The sequence below is a fragment of the Temnothorax longispinosus genome, chromosome 3 (assembly GCF_030848805.1).
Source record: "Temnothorax longispinosus isolate EJ_2023e chromosome 3, Tlon_JGU_v1, whole genome shotgun sequence".
Taxonomy (NCBI): domain Eukaryota; kingdom Metazoa; phylum Arthropoda; class Insecta; order Hymenoptera; family Formicidae; genus Temnothorax; species Temnothorax longispinosus.
In genome coordinates, this window is record NC_092360.1 from 20,122,446 (window position 1) to 20,137,020 (window position 14,575).

Below are 14,575 nucleotides of genomic sequence, written 5' to 3' on the forward strand. Positions count from 1 at the left end.
TTTTTATAAAATAAACTTCCCACCTTTGACTTTAACTTAATTGAACTTTTCCCACCTTTTAACTTAATTGAAGTTTTAGTAAAAAAGAAGATAATCTTATCAAGATAAACTAAGCCTCTCGCCTGGGCGAAATGTAAAGCGTTATTATGTACTTGTTTCATGTCGCTACCCGTCTATGCTTTACTCACTGAAATAAGTATTCAAAGTTACATATAATACAAGCATGAAAATTACACAATTTTAAAAGAAAAGGTACACATTTTTTTTATTTTACATGATCTTAGAATACATCATACCAGAGAAACGCTCGTTTTCCAAATGGCGAATGCTAAGGAAGGAAAACTAATAAAAATAATTTCCGTGAACGTATCATTTTTAATTCTTTAAGGCTCCTGGTCCCTGAGCCGAGAACTCTGCGTGGACGGTAGCGCCGTACCGTCGCGGCAGAAATAAGAACTCTCTCCTCTCACTCTCTCCAATGGAGAATTCTGTCTTGTGACATGTTGACAACCTTATTTTAAGTTGCGGTATATTTCTTTATTATTCGCTCTGTACTTGTGCTCTAACGTTTAACGTATTCGTGAAACTCGTAAAATTGACCGTATGGTAAGATTTGCAAGAAATATATATGCGGAAGGAACATTCACCACTCCTTTCGATAGTCGTCAAACGGCTTGTTTTCCGTATGTTTAGGCTTTGTTTTATGGCTGTTTGTTTATTGTCGAGGGAAAAGGATAGTATCCGGTCAATTTTTGAAGTGTGCTGAAACGATCTGTCGTGATTTTTTATTGAAATGTCTTTTTATTTCGGAAAATACCGCAACTTAAAATTAGGTGTTTTCCTCGCCTCGATAGTAAGAATCCAATATGGCCGCGGTGACTACCCAGGAGCCTTAACATGTATTACATATGCTAGGAAAGTACATGTACACTCTACTACTATCAATTGTACATTTGTTTGAATTAGAGAAATGCTGAGGATTATGAACTAAAAGGTTAATTAATTTTAAAATAATTATCAACATTGAAAATTATCTTAATGTTATATTAAATGATAAACTCAATATCTGATAGTCGATGGACGATCGACTGAAGTCAGACATCATGCATATGAGTCTTTTCCAAATAAAAAAGAATTACAAATGCCTACTGTTTGCAAATAATAACCAATTGTCGACTTTAATCGCTTGAAATATCGAAAGTAAGTAAAAAACAAAAATTATGATACTTGGAAATCGAATAACACGAAGATACGGAACATATTTTATGAAAGAGATTTTTTCATATATCAGATTACTCACAGAATTTGAAGCAAGAATTTAAAATTGTTTAAGAAACATACCTATATACGTAACCTAATTTTTATATAACCAAATAATATAACTAAAACAAAAATTGATTGGTATAAACAGTGATTTCTTTATATGTCCATCTTGAGGGAGTTGCAATATTTAATTCTTTGATCAACTTTATTAGAACAGAATCATTTACTTGTTATATCGGTATTACAATGAAATTATTGTTGTTTCATTTTTAATATTACTTATTTAAAACACAACATCGAGATTTTTACTTCCGTTTTCGAAATAAAATTTGTTATTATCAAGCGGAACAGATTTAAAGTGTTATCCAGAAAAATATATAATAATATACATAAATATACGTCTATATATTATATATACATATACAATATCAATGTATATTTGTTGTAATTAATTGAATTTGATGAAATATTATAATAAATTAATATATTTATTTGCATACATGATACATGTATCGATGTTATCAAATTAATCCAATTTTGTGACATATTTACAATGTACTAAGGTATACATGTTTATAATGTTACAAAAGACGATTCATGAACAAAACAAGATACATAAATTCAACAATATAATTCTGCCTTATTATATATCTTAGTTTTTTACGTACGTCATCTATTGCAGTTTCATGAAACATGCATGTAAATATGCAAATTTGATTGATTTAATAATATTACTACTCAATGATGTATCAGTAGCAATATCTGTGCGAGAAATCATTTACTGTGTATATCACACTTAAACAATTTCTCTTCTACATATTTGTATATATGTATACATAATATATATTTGACGTTGATTACCGATATAATTTAAGTTTATACCACTCTTTTTGTATAACAATATAGATATATCTGCCTACAGATAAAGATATGTTAGTAAAATTCAGTATTAGGTATATCGTTGAAAAGCATTGTCGTTGAAATATGTATATTTTTCTTATTATTTTTTTTGTAATTTCATCCACAAGTACTCTCTTTCTTGAGTTGTACTGTGTTCTAGATTTTCCAGAGTATAAATGTGCAAAGTATCTTAAAATTCCTTTCTGTCAATGATATATTTAGAAATATAAGGATGCCTATTCAAGCGTGTAAGGGGCCAGCACGAGGCTCGAAACTTGGATTATTCACCACGGGTTCAACAAACACGTCTATTTTGTCGAATACAGGTATATTAGCAATTGTTTCCTGGCGCGCACAAAAAAAATTATGATGTTATTAAATAATGTAATAATAGATATAATATATTGCTACACTAAATTACAACATTATTAAATACAAACAAGATAGTGCGTATTTTATGGTCATAAAATACTTAAAATGCGTCATTACTTAATTAACGAATTTTAAAGAAATTTGTTACATTTATATATGACAGCGGTTACCTTTTTCTTTTTGCCATCATATTATTGACTTGACCGGATAAAACCGAAGCTAAACCAATCGCTGCATTATAATCGACTACGTTTGCATTTCGTGACAGAAATTTGGTCGCAGAGTTAACATGCTCATCCTGTACCTTAATAGTCATATCAAACAATCTTCTCACAATTTCTATATCATCACTGGCATACCACACATATTTCGCCATTAGAATATCCAGTTCATAATCGGACATCGTCTTGCTTCTAACGAAATCGATTAAAGGATTAGATGTTGCAGGTCGGACCTTCTAAAAATGGAGATTACACGTAAAGTTTTCATGAATTTCAATTTCTATCCAGGATGCAGCTTTTTTTTACATAAATTATAGCTCATTGGATTGAAATAGAAAATAACATTTTATAATTTACTAATATGAAAATGCAATTGCTCACTTATACAATAATTATTATATCTGGTCTACATCTTTTGATAGCCATCGCAATACCGGTGGTAAGGCTGCAGTTATCGAAGCACGTTGGTAATATGACCGCATCAATTGCATTTGTCTCATCTTCCAAAATTTCTATACCCAAGGTGGCTTAGCCAATGATCATATTTGGAGATGATTGTTCCTACCCGAAAAATATAATTGAATAATTCGGTCATTAAATCAGGTAAAATTATTAACAAATCAAGCATCTCTTTTGTGACAATAAAGTATGATTATATAAGTGATACTAATTGCATTCTGTAATTTTTAATTAAGTTCTAAATGACAAAATTAAGTCTTAATTAAATTTCTTTATTTTTTTCTTAATTGTTAACAATTTAAAAAAATATTATTTTTTAACGAAAATGTATTTCAATCAAAAAAGAGAAATAACGCATTACTTTATAAAACGCTAACGCAGTCACTTTTTATTATTCCATAAAAATAAGAATTTGTAAAGTTAATTTTTAAGGTTACTTTATACATTTCAATAAATTTGCAAATTTTCCACGTTTTCTGATAGTGAAATTATAAATAATAACTACACTCTTCACAAAAATTAAAGAAACACTTAAATTTTCTTAAAAACTAGGCAGAGCAGCTGTATCTTCGTAAAAATGAACGAAATTTAAGTTTTAAAAAAGGGTTTCAAAGCTTGAAATCTCTACTTTCAGAAGATCACTATTTTCTTTTAGTTTCTGTGAGTTTGGCAATTTTTACATATAGAAAATCACGAGCTGGACAAAATGGAAAATTTTCTTTTCACTTTGTGGGCCTGTCACGTGCCCAAAAAAATCCTGCAAAATTTTTTGACTTTTCAATGTAAAAGCTCGAAGTTTTCCCTACAAAATCTTTTTTTGAAAATGTTTCTACGGTTTTTTGTTACTGAGTTATCGCGAATTGAATAAGAAATGAGTATTTTGACTTTGATTGCTCATAACTCCGTTAAAAATCATCGTACCGCAATTCGCAAAATGGATTCTTAAAGCTAAAACTTTGCTCTATCAAGTGGTATAATCGTTAATTTTTTCATAAAGATTTTTGGATACATTACAAGTGAGTAAAAATATCGTAAAAATTTGCAATTTTTTACTTTCTTATTTAGATCCAAAAAACAATTGTGCAGAACAACAACAAAAATTTATTCTTTACGTTTTTTTGTACTTTTAAGTATCCTACATTTAAAAAAAATTTGCCAAATAGCTCTGAAATTTTCTTCATGGTGGCCACTATGGTTTTACGAGGCAAAACGTACAAAAAATTGTGAAATTGCTTAATTTCAGTAAAAATCAAAGGAAAAAAATTAAAAATAACGTTTGGCGGACGTTAAAAAACTGTTTTCAATTACACTGACAATACATTGAAGATGAGTAAGTGTCAGCATAGGCTAGAAAGACTTTTTTAATAAGAAATTAATGTATTGTGTTTTCGAAATTTGAAAAAATACCGCCGGCATTAGCGTTACCCAAAGAGGACCACGAGGAGGTTGCCCGGTTGGATTTACGCTTATCGGTTTCGCATATTGATACAACGCTGTATCGCTATTTGAGGGATTTGCTGCCAAATTTCTTGAAGGGTTCTGGCAAGCAAAGCCAAATCGGGAATATTACGATAATTTTCGCGCAATCTTTGCCCTAACATGTCCCAAATATGCTCGATTGGATTCAAATCAGGACTCATTGCATCCGCCAATGAGTCTTGATACTGCGTTGTATCAATATGCAAAACCGATTACGAAAGGTCATATTGAATAGAAGCGGGAACACACATTATTAAATTTATTTTACCACCTACGACCATCCATCCACTCATCCACATACGCATGCATGTACGCACGCACGCACGTACGCGCGCGCGCGTTCACACATTCACACATACACAGACACACACACGCGCGCGCGCGCGCGTGCGCACGCACGCATGCACATACACGCACACACACACACACGTACGCATAACGAAGCGTAAATCCAACCGGGCAACCTCCTCGTGGTCTCGTGGTACGCTTTGGGTAACGCTAATGCCGGCGGTATTTTTTCAAATTTTGAAAACACAAAACATTAATTTCTTATTTTAAAAAGTCTTTCTAGTTTATGCTGACACTTACCCATCTTCAATGTATTGTCAGCGTAATTAAAAACAGTTTTTTTTTTACGCTCTGAATAGTTTATTGGAATATAAGGTTACGAATCCAGCAACAGTCTCTTGGTCAACTTTTGAAGGGGACTTATTAAAGTAAATTTGCATATATATTTACTATTTACGCAATTATTTCTTGCAAATGAATATTAATATTAATAATTATAATCATTATAAAGGTACGATGAATTTTTCTGTGTTGGTATGTTACAGAGGCATTATTGAACTGGTATCTCAAACAGGTCCAGAATTGGATTTTGATAACACGCGCCAAAACGTATATTATGACGAAGGTTTCACTGATGATAATGTCGATTGACTGGCATTCATTAATTTATTGTAAATATTAGTAATTTATTTAATCGCTTTGATATTGTTTAAAAATATAAACATTGTTGAAAAAATTTATGTTGTAAAATAATTTTTAAAATAAAGTCATAAAATAGCTTTTTCTTATTGATTCTTATGTTTTTGAATTTTTCTGCTATTATCAAACAAATATAAATGTGTGTATATATCACAGACATATAAAATATATAGACCGAGATTTTCTACGAGAGATGACTGATATTTGAGGCGAAAGGGGCACTCGTCGGCTCATTCCGATAAGACTTTATAACGTTCGACACACCTTTACGTATTGCGTCCGATTAGTAATGTCTCTAAAATCATCAAAAAAACGTGATTTTTAAAATTGTTATTACTTATAACTTTTTAACGAAGCGTTTCCGAACCTACGTTTATAGAAACTTTTTTGTTCCCAATTCAATTTCCTATAAAACCCTAAAGTTTTGTTGACCTGACCTGCAACATCCTGTATATCAAAATAATTTTTAATTTATTGCTACTAATGGAAAGAAAAACATGATATTATATAGAATAAATTGCATAATGTTAAAAAGGTTAAAAGCAAAGCGAATAATTACTCATTAAAACGCTTCTTTATTTTCTTGGTTGTTTAAGCGATGCCTACGTACGGTTTTTCTTGATTACAGATAATTTCCGACTCTAATATATGCTATGACACAATGGAATCGAAATCCGTAAGAGAGACCACTGATTTTCAAGAACTCGAAACATTTCTGTAAATTCGAATACGGCATGATTAAAAATAAAACATGCATTATTAGACGTTTTAATTACGCTAAAATTTAAAAGTCGTGTATCCTCTTCTAAAAGGGCATGTCGTAGGTATTGTTGTCACTTTTCTGCGATGCCGATTGGTTCTCTTGCTGCGCTTACTTCATTTGCAGCTGTCATTGTATATTTTGACAGTTGTGTGATTAAAAAGTAGGCAAATTAAATTGTTTAAAATATTGCAGTTATAAATTATCTTTGAAAAAAGTAAATATTTGAATATTAGATGGGGGCTATCATTTTATTGTATATGATATAAGCAAAACGTACAATTACTCATCAAGTGCGACTGTTTCTTTTACTGTTATTTGTTTAAAGTTTAAATGAGTAAACAGGCAAACACGGTATTCTTGACTTTGACGTGCTGCGGAAGGATCCATACTATAATCCGCTAAAGTTGAAGGTCTGCTTGGTCTGCATAGAAATGTGATGTGTACGTTATATATTTGTATAGAAACATCAATATTTAACTAGTTGGGTATTTATTAAATTGTATAATAAAATCAATACACGAATGTGTGAAGTGCGCTAGTTTCTTCTGTCATTTGTTCAAATGATTGAACAGGCAAAACAGGTTGTTCTCCACTTTGATGTTCTGCAGAAGGATCCATAACATAATCCACTGAACTTGAAGTGCTCGGTCTGTGTAGAAACGTGATGTGATTAAAAGTAAAAAGAAAAGAGTAATTATTTTTAAAATATTACAGTTGTAAAATATACATGTGCAGAAAAGTCAATATTTAACTATTTGGATATCATTACATTATACTATATAAACTAAACAAATAATTACTCATCAAGTACTCCTGTATTTTCTGCCGTTTCTTTAAATGATTGAACGGGTAAACCAGATGATACTTGTTCTTGATTTTGACGCATATCAGGAATATATTCTCCTGTAGATAAATCCATAATATAAGCTGTTGAACTTAAGGTGCTTGCTCTGCATTAAAATACGGTGCAATTAAAAATGGAATTATTTAAATTAATGTTATAAATCATTCTTTTGCAAAAGGGTAAATATTTAAGTATCAAGATATTATTATATTGTATGATATAAACAATACGAATAATTACTTATCAAGTGTGCCTGTTTTTTCTATCGCTTCTTTAAGTGATTGTATGGGGAAATCAGATGTATCTTGACGGCTTGCAGAAGGATCTATACCATTATCCGCTAAACTTGAAGTGCTTGGTCTGCATAGAAAAGTAGTGTAATTAAAATTTTTTTAAAGTAATAATTATTAAAATTCTACAACTGTACATATTACTTAATGCTATTATGTACTTATTGACGGTGAACAGTAATGGAGTAAAGTTTTGTAAGTGAGAGTGAGTAGGAGGAAGAAAAAGAAAGAGATAGGGAGAGAATGTTTTACACCTATAATTTCTGTAATGCTAATGTCAAGCAATTAATGTCTAGACTGAATTTGTGATTATAATAGATAAATGAAACACCGATATGATATCAATCAAATTAAGGAGCAACTCTATTTTAATGTATTATATATAAACATCAAAATTACATCAATTTAAAAAGACCAAAAACCACGGTCGAAAAGCCTTGATGACTAATCTGATCAAAAAGCCAATGGTCGATTTGTCATGACAATGTCAAATAATTACCTACTATCACATGTCCTTGTATCCTTTCTCGATTGTTTATATGTTTGAGGATCCAAATCAACTGTTTCCTGACTTTGACATTCTACGATAAGATTCGTATTATAACCCGTTGCAATTGAAGTGCCTGGTCTGCATAGAAATATGAAGTAATTAAAAATGGGGATATTTAAAACATTAACGTTGTAAGTTATTTTTTTGCAAAAAAGTAAATATTTAAATATAAAGATATCATTATATTGTATGATATAAGCAAAACAAATAATTACTCATTAAGAGCCTGTTCTTTCTGTCGTTTCTTTAAATGATTGAACGGACAAACCAGATAGTTCTCCACTTTGATGTTTTGCAGTAGGATCCATATAATCCGCTAATCTTGAAGTGCTTGATCTGCATTGAAATACGGTGCAATTAGAAATGAAATTATTTTAAATATTAACATTATAAAATATTCTTTTGCAGAAAAGTAAATATTTTATTAGTAAGTTGTCATTATATTGTATTATATAAACAAACGAAAAATTACTCATCACATGCTCTTGTTTCTTCTCTCGATTGTTCACATGATTGTAGAGACAAATCAATTGTTTCCTGACTTTGAAGTTCTGCATTGGGATCCATTACGCGACCCGTTGAACTTGAAGTGTTTGGTCTGCATTAAAAAACAGTGCAATTAAAAATGGCATTATTTAAAATATTAACGATGTAAATTACTCTCGCAAAAAAGTAAAAATTTAAATATCAAGATATTATTATACTTATTGCGTGATATAAGAAAATCGAATAATTACTCATTAAGTGCGTCTGTTTTTTCTGTCGTTTCTTTAATAAATGATTGAACGATCAAACCAGATGTATCTTGACTTTGACAGTGTGCAGAAGGATCCATATTATCATCCGCTAAACTTGAAGTGCTTGGTCTGTATAGACAAGTGGTGTGATTAAAAGTAGAAAAAGATAATAATTATTATAATACTACAACTACTGTATGTATTACTTAATGCTATTATGATCTTATTGACGTAAACCGTAATAGAGTAAAATTTTGTAAGTGAGAGTGAGTAGGAGGAAGAAAAAGAAAGAGATAGAGAGAGAGAATGTTTTATACCTCGAATTTCTGTAATGCTAATGTCAAGCAATTAATGTCTAGACTAAATATGTAATTAATAGATAAGTGAAACACGATATATAATATAAAATTAAGTTAGGGTGAAGCGCTATTTGAACGTAATTGTTCTATTCTAGCTACCTTTAGTTGAGATGAAGAAATGTATATATATTCATACGAATAATTTTATAGGTTATCAAAATTTTGTCCTGACCGTAAAGTGGAGTATCTCCTAATTAAACTTATGATATTTTGTACGTTAATTTGATTGTATATTATATCCGTCGTGTTTCACTTATTTATTGTTTATATGTATACGTCGCCTGAAAGAGACGTTTTTCCTAAGATATAATTTATAATAGAGGTTGTCTTCGCGTTTATAGACATAAAACGCATACGGTCACCAATTAAAACGGTCTAAAATGATAGAATGTTCTTATGAAAAATTGTACAATATGTCAAAAATTAGGTTGGTGCTATATACATAATACATAATGTCACTCAGATGCTCCTTCACACGAGTTTTCAAGTGTCTTAATGTTTGTTCTATGTAGGACGCATTACAATCGTTGCAATCGATTTTATACACCACACCTGTTTCCTTCATGTTGTCCAGTTTGTCCTTGCCACGCCTTATAATTGAGTCGAGTTTTTTGGGAATCGTGTGAAGGACCTCCAAGCCACATCGATTCACAGTACGGCGAATATTCTCGCTTAAACCCTTAACATAAGGAAACACTATATGTCTCCGGGCATCGAAAGTACTGCTGACATTACTCGAGTCGATGATGTCCTTGCGATAGTTTAGCTCTTTTAGTCTCTTGTTAATTTGCTTGTCGATAAAATTTTTAGGGAAGCAGTTATTTATAAGGATGTCCTTTAATGTTAGAATTATGAAATTATTTATCCGAAAGTAAAATTGCGTGGTCAACTAGGCTTGTAATTGTGTTATTTTTGTACCTCAGTGGATGCATGATCGGAGAAATAATAGACATAACGGCCCGAAAACGTAGGTTTTCTGTGCCAATTAGTCAAAAGTCTATTATTGTTTCTGATAATTCGAACATCTAGAAAGGGGATAGCCCCGTTAACTTCTATTTCATGTGTGACTTTTAGACGCGGATGATAGTTATTGAAAACTGCAAGAACATCCCCGTCAATTTGTCAATTCAGCAACCAATTCAGTCATTTTCTCGAGATATCATCTCTGTCCATAGGGGAGACCGGGGCTGATTGTGACATTTTTTCTATAAAGTGTCTCAACTCTTTGATTATGTTGTTCTTATAAATGAATCTAGGCTTGCTAGATTCAGTAACTAATCGGGATTTAAATTTAATAATAATTTTATCTAACCGCTCATTAGAAATTATATAAATCAAAAAATTCTGAAAAAAGAGACATGTAACTTTTTATCCCACACCAGGGGCTGGTTGTTACACCACACGGGGTAAATTGTTTTAATTTTAAGATTAAATATTAAAACACAAATATTTGTAAAGTTTATAAAAGTAAGGTTTATCCCAGCCGAAACGCCGACGTCTATAGACGTCGAATTGACATCTTATAGATGTCGATTCGACATCTATCGACATCTATAGACGTCGAAAAGACGCTAGCATTCCGGCTGGGATTGTAAACAGAAGAAATTAGAGAGTATATACCACAACATACACATTTCTGCTTATTTAGATAACAAGTGCTAGACCAATAGACAAACCTGCGTTTTTGACGGCTGCTTGTCCGGGCTCCTCTCACAAGAACGCCAGCGCCACTAGCTCGTGCGGTATGTCTTCCGACACTGGCGTGATCATTTATCTCTTTCTAACGTTACTATAGCGTTTTCGGTTTAGCTACCGTTGGCACTGTAACAACCTACCCGTGTAACAACCAGTCCCAGTCTCCCCTAATGACCGTAACTTGACCTTTGTCAGCTCTCGTGACAAAGACATCCTGGTTATCTCGCAAAAATTTTTTGCATTTGGCATTATGTTTGTCCACAATAAGGATATTGAAACACAAATGAAGTCGTTTGAAGAAAAACGACGCCTGGGCGAAGCCCGGGTATATAACCAGCTAGTACATACATAAAATATGTCTGTATAATTTATAAGATATATATGGTTATATTCAGTACTCGATGACGGTTTGGACGATTTGCTGTTAAATGTCATGATAGCCTATAAAAAGGATCAAGCAGAGAAAAAAAATCGTGATGATAAGCTAAAGTGTGAAGAGGATAAAGAATTTCAAAAGCAACAGAGAAAGAACGTAGTAATGAGATAGAGGCTAACAAATGTAGCAAGCGAAAGGAAAACGATAAATACGATGAAGAAAACAAAAAGAAGGAGGCTGGAAAAAGTAGTAAGCGTAAGGCAAACGATGAAGATGATAAAGACGACAAAAAGAATAAAAAAATTAAAATTGTGAACACAGATTAACACTTTTTTAATATATAATATTGTAAATTGTTGATGTAATAATTACGTACATGTTTTACTTTATATATTTAGTATATGTTATTTTTTAATAAACATATAAAACAAGATTTGAATACGAGATTAATTTTCATCGGACGATCGGTCGGCAAAGGCTAAAAAAAAATCGTTTTTATAAAAATACTAGCTAGTTACCTGGGCTTCGCCCGGGCGTCGTTTTTCTTCAAACGACTTCATTTGTGTTTCAATATCCTTATTGAGGACAAAACATAAGGAGTGTGTCGGGTGGTTGATTTAAAGGCGGTAGGTTAAACTACCGCGTTACATGAATATACATGTATTATATAGAGTATCATTAAAAGAAAGTTGGTATTAAGCAGCGGAGAGAGAAGCTGCGGAGAAAAAAGCAGCAGAGAAAGAAGCAGCGGAGAATGAAGCAGAGAAAAGTAAAAAAGCGCAAAGACAATAATGAGTATCATTATTATAGAATAGAGTATCATTAAAAGAAAGTTGGTATTAAGCAGCGGAGAAAGAATCTGCGGAAAAAGAAGCAGCGGAGAATGAAGTAGAGAAAAGTAAAAAGCGCAAAGAAAATAATAAGGATGAAGAAAAAAAGAAAAAATTTTGCATACCTTTTAAATTTTTATTTCAAATATAAATTTAAGTATATAAAAACAGGGGATCCTCTGCGTCCTCTCGCTCTCCAACCCCCTCTGCGTCCTCTTCCTCCCCAAATTTCAGCCCAATCTGCCCAATCTCCTTGGCGTCCTCTTCCTCTTCCTATCCGTCCCCAACTTCCTCTGGGTCCTCTTCCTCTCTCTCCCCAACCACCTCTGCGTGCTCTTCTTCTCTCTTCCCAACGTCCTTTGCGTCCTTATAATGATAAGGTAAAGAAATGTTGATTTAATATTCTTTTCAAACTTATTCACTTTTTATAAAAAAATGCAATACAAAAATGATCTTTTTAATTATTTAAGTTCTTCTTTCTATTATTTGATTTAGTATTCCCTTAACTTCAAACTTATTCATCACTTTTTATAAAAAATGTAATGCGAAAATGATCTTTTTAATTATTTTTAAATTCTTCTTTCTAGTATATGTTTATATATATATATATATATATATATATATATATATATATTTATTTATTTATTTATTTATTTATTTATATAACTATATATTCATGTTTTTAAATAACAAATTTTTTTACCGGAATCATCTGCATCTTTTTCCTTTTCCTCTCCATTTTCCACACTTTCTCGGTCCCTCTCTCTCCGTTTTCTTTTACGATCTCTTCTCTCTCGATCTCTTCTCTCTCGTTCTCTTTCTCGTTCTCTTTTTTTCAATTATATATATATTTATAATTATTACACAGTTACGATTGAATAAATATTCTAATATTATTGAAATAATCCAAAATTGATTTAGATCCAAAAAGAATTTCGGATCAAAATTGATGCTTGAGTTTCTTTACATCTTGGAATTTACAAATAACAGTGTACTAACCTTTCCTTTCTTTTTCTTTTTTCTTCCGCCTCTATCCTTCGTTGTCGTTCTTCATCTTCACTTTTCTCTTCCTCTTCCACATTTTCTCGGTCCCTCTTTCTCCGTTCTCTTTCACAATCTCTTTTCTTTCGATCTCTTCTCTCCCGATCTCTTCTTTCCTGTTCTCCTCTCTCGCGTTCTTTTTCCTGATCTTTGAATTTTAATTATATATAGTCAAATTTTTCACTTTACCTCAAACTTATTCACTTTTTATAAAACAATGCAAAAATGATATTTTTAATTATTTTTAAATTCTTATTTCTATTTTTTTGTATATAAAAATTTTTTTACCGGAATCTTCTGTATCTTCCATACTTTCTCGGTACCTCTCTCTCCGTTTTCTATTCAGATCTCTTCTCTCCTGTTCTCTTTTCCGTTCTCTTTCTCTTATTAATTGAATAAAACTGTGAAATATTAAATCTTGCATATTGAAACATATTAACATAAATTATTTGAAAATTAGAAAAATGTAAAATAAAGAATGAGCTTTCGAAAAAATCGAAAAAGTGTGCTCCTAATATGAGAGACCCCGGGAAATTGCTAATAAAGTGCAAAATACATCATATTGAATTAGAAAACTTTATTTAAAGTTTTGGAAAGACAAATGTAATGGAAAAGCATATTTGCAACAATCGTAAACCAATATTGTACCTAATCTTCCCCCTTCACCCTTTCCTCTCAAATCAAGGTCAGTACAGTCTTATAAATTTGTATAAACCTTCTCTTAAGTTAATATAGTATTTTCTCTTCCTTTACTACTATACAATAACTTTCATACTCTAGCAATTCAGGAGTACCCTGAGTATCTCATGATACGAGCACCATGATTGAATAAATATCCTAATATTACCGATCATCGCAAATTCAATACAACCTTCCTTGAATGATATTTTATTGATTAAATAACTAACCTTTCCTTTCTTCTTTTTTCCTTTTCCGCCTCCACGAGCATGATTACTATGGATGGGTGACCGGTGAATTTTTCGAGCGGAGATCGTGGCTGTCGCAGAAGAAAGGAAAGTATAGTACAGTTTAAGTTCTATGGTAATATTTTTAATAAAAAAAACATATACAAGTAATTTTATTGCAACATATTTAAAATATTATTAAAGTTATTATTAAATTATTAAAGTATTGGATTAAGCTTTCAGAAACATTATTCTAAAATTTATGCAGAAAGTATCACAGTTTCAACTATTTTATCTATTTTAATTCTTTTTTCAAAAATTTAAGAAAACAGCTAAAACTGGGATACTTTCAAATTATGGTTTTAAACTTATATTAAAATTTTATATTTATATTTTTTGCTTCCTCATAGAGGAAACTTTGTTTTCGTAAATTTCGTATATGAACCTTTGATTGCGTATAAAGTTGGGTCTAATCAACCAAATTTAAAAGAATTATATATGAAA

The 14,575-nt window shown here is 31.3% G+C and overlaps 2 long non-coding RNA genes across 2 annotated transcripts; both read right to left on the reverse strand.

Moving 5' to 3' along the window:
• Window positions 1–7,534: 7,534 nt before the first annotated feature.
• On the reverse strand, window positions 7,535–9,188 carry LOC139810620 (uncharacterized). Its single transcript, XR_011731451.1, has 5 exons — window positions 8,866–9,188; window positions 8,601–8,726; window positions 8,344–8,464; window positions 8,078–8,206; window positions 7,535–7,648 (listed from the first exon to the last, which is right to left on the reverse strand). It is a non-coding gene; the product is annotated as an uncharacterized lncRNA (long non-coding RNA).
• Window positions 9,189–12,193: 3,005 nt separating this feature from the next.
• Window positions 12,194–13,547, reverse strand: LOC139810736 (uncharacterized). Its single transcript, XR_011731469.1, has 4 exons — window positions 13,455–13,547; window positions 13,125–13,314; window positions 12,829–12,953; window positions 12,194–12,491 (listed from the first exon to the last, which is right to left on the reverse strand). It is a non-coding gene; the product is annotated as an uncharacterized lncRNA (long non-coding RNA).
• Between the last annotated feature and the right edge of the window lie 1,028 nt (window positions 13,548–14,575).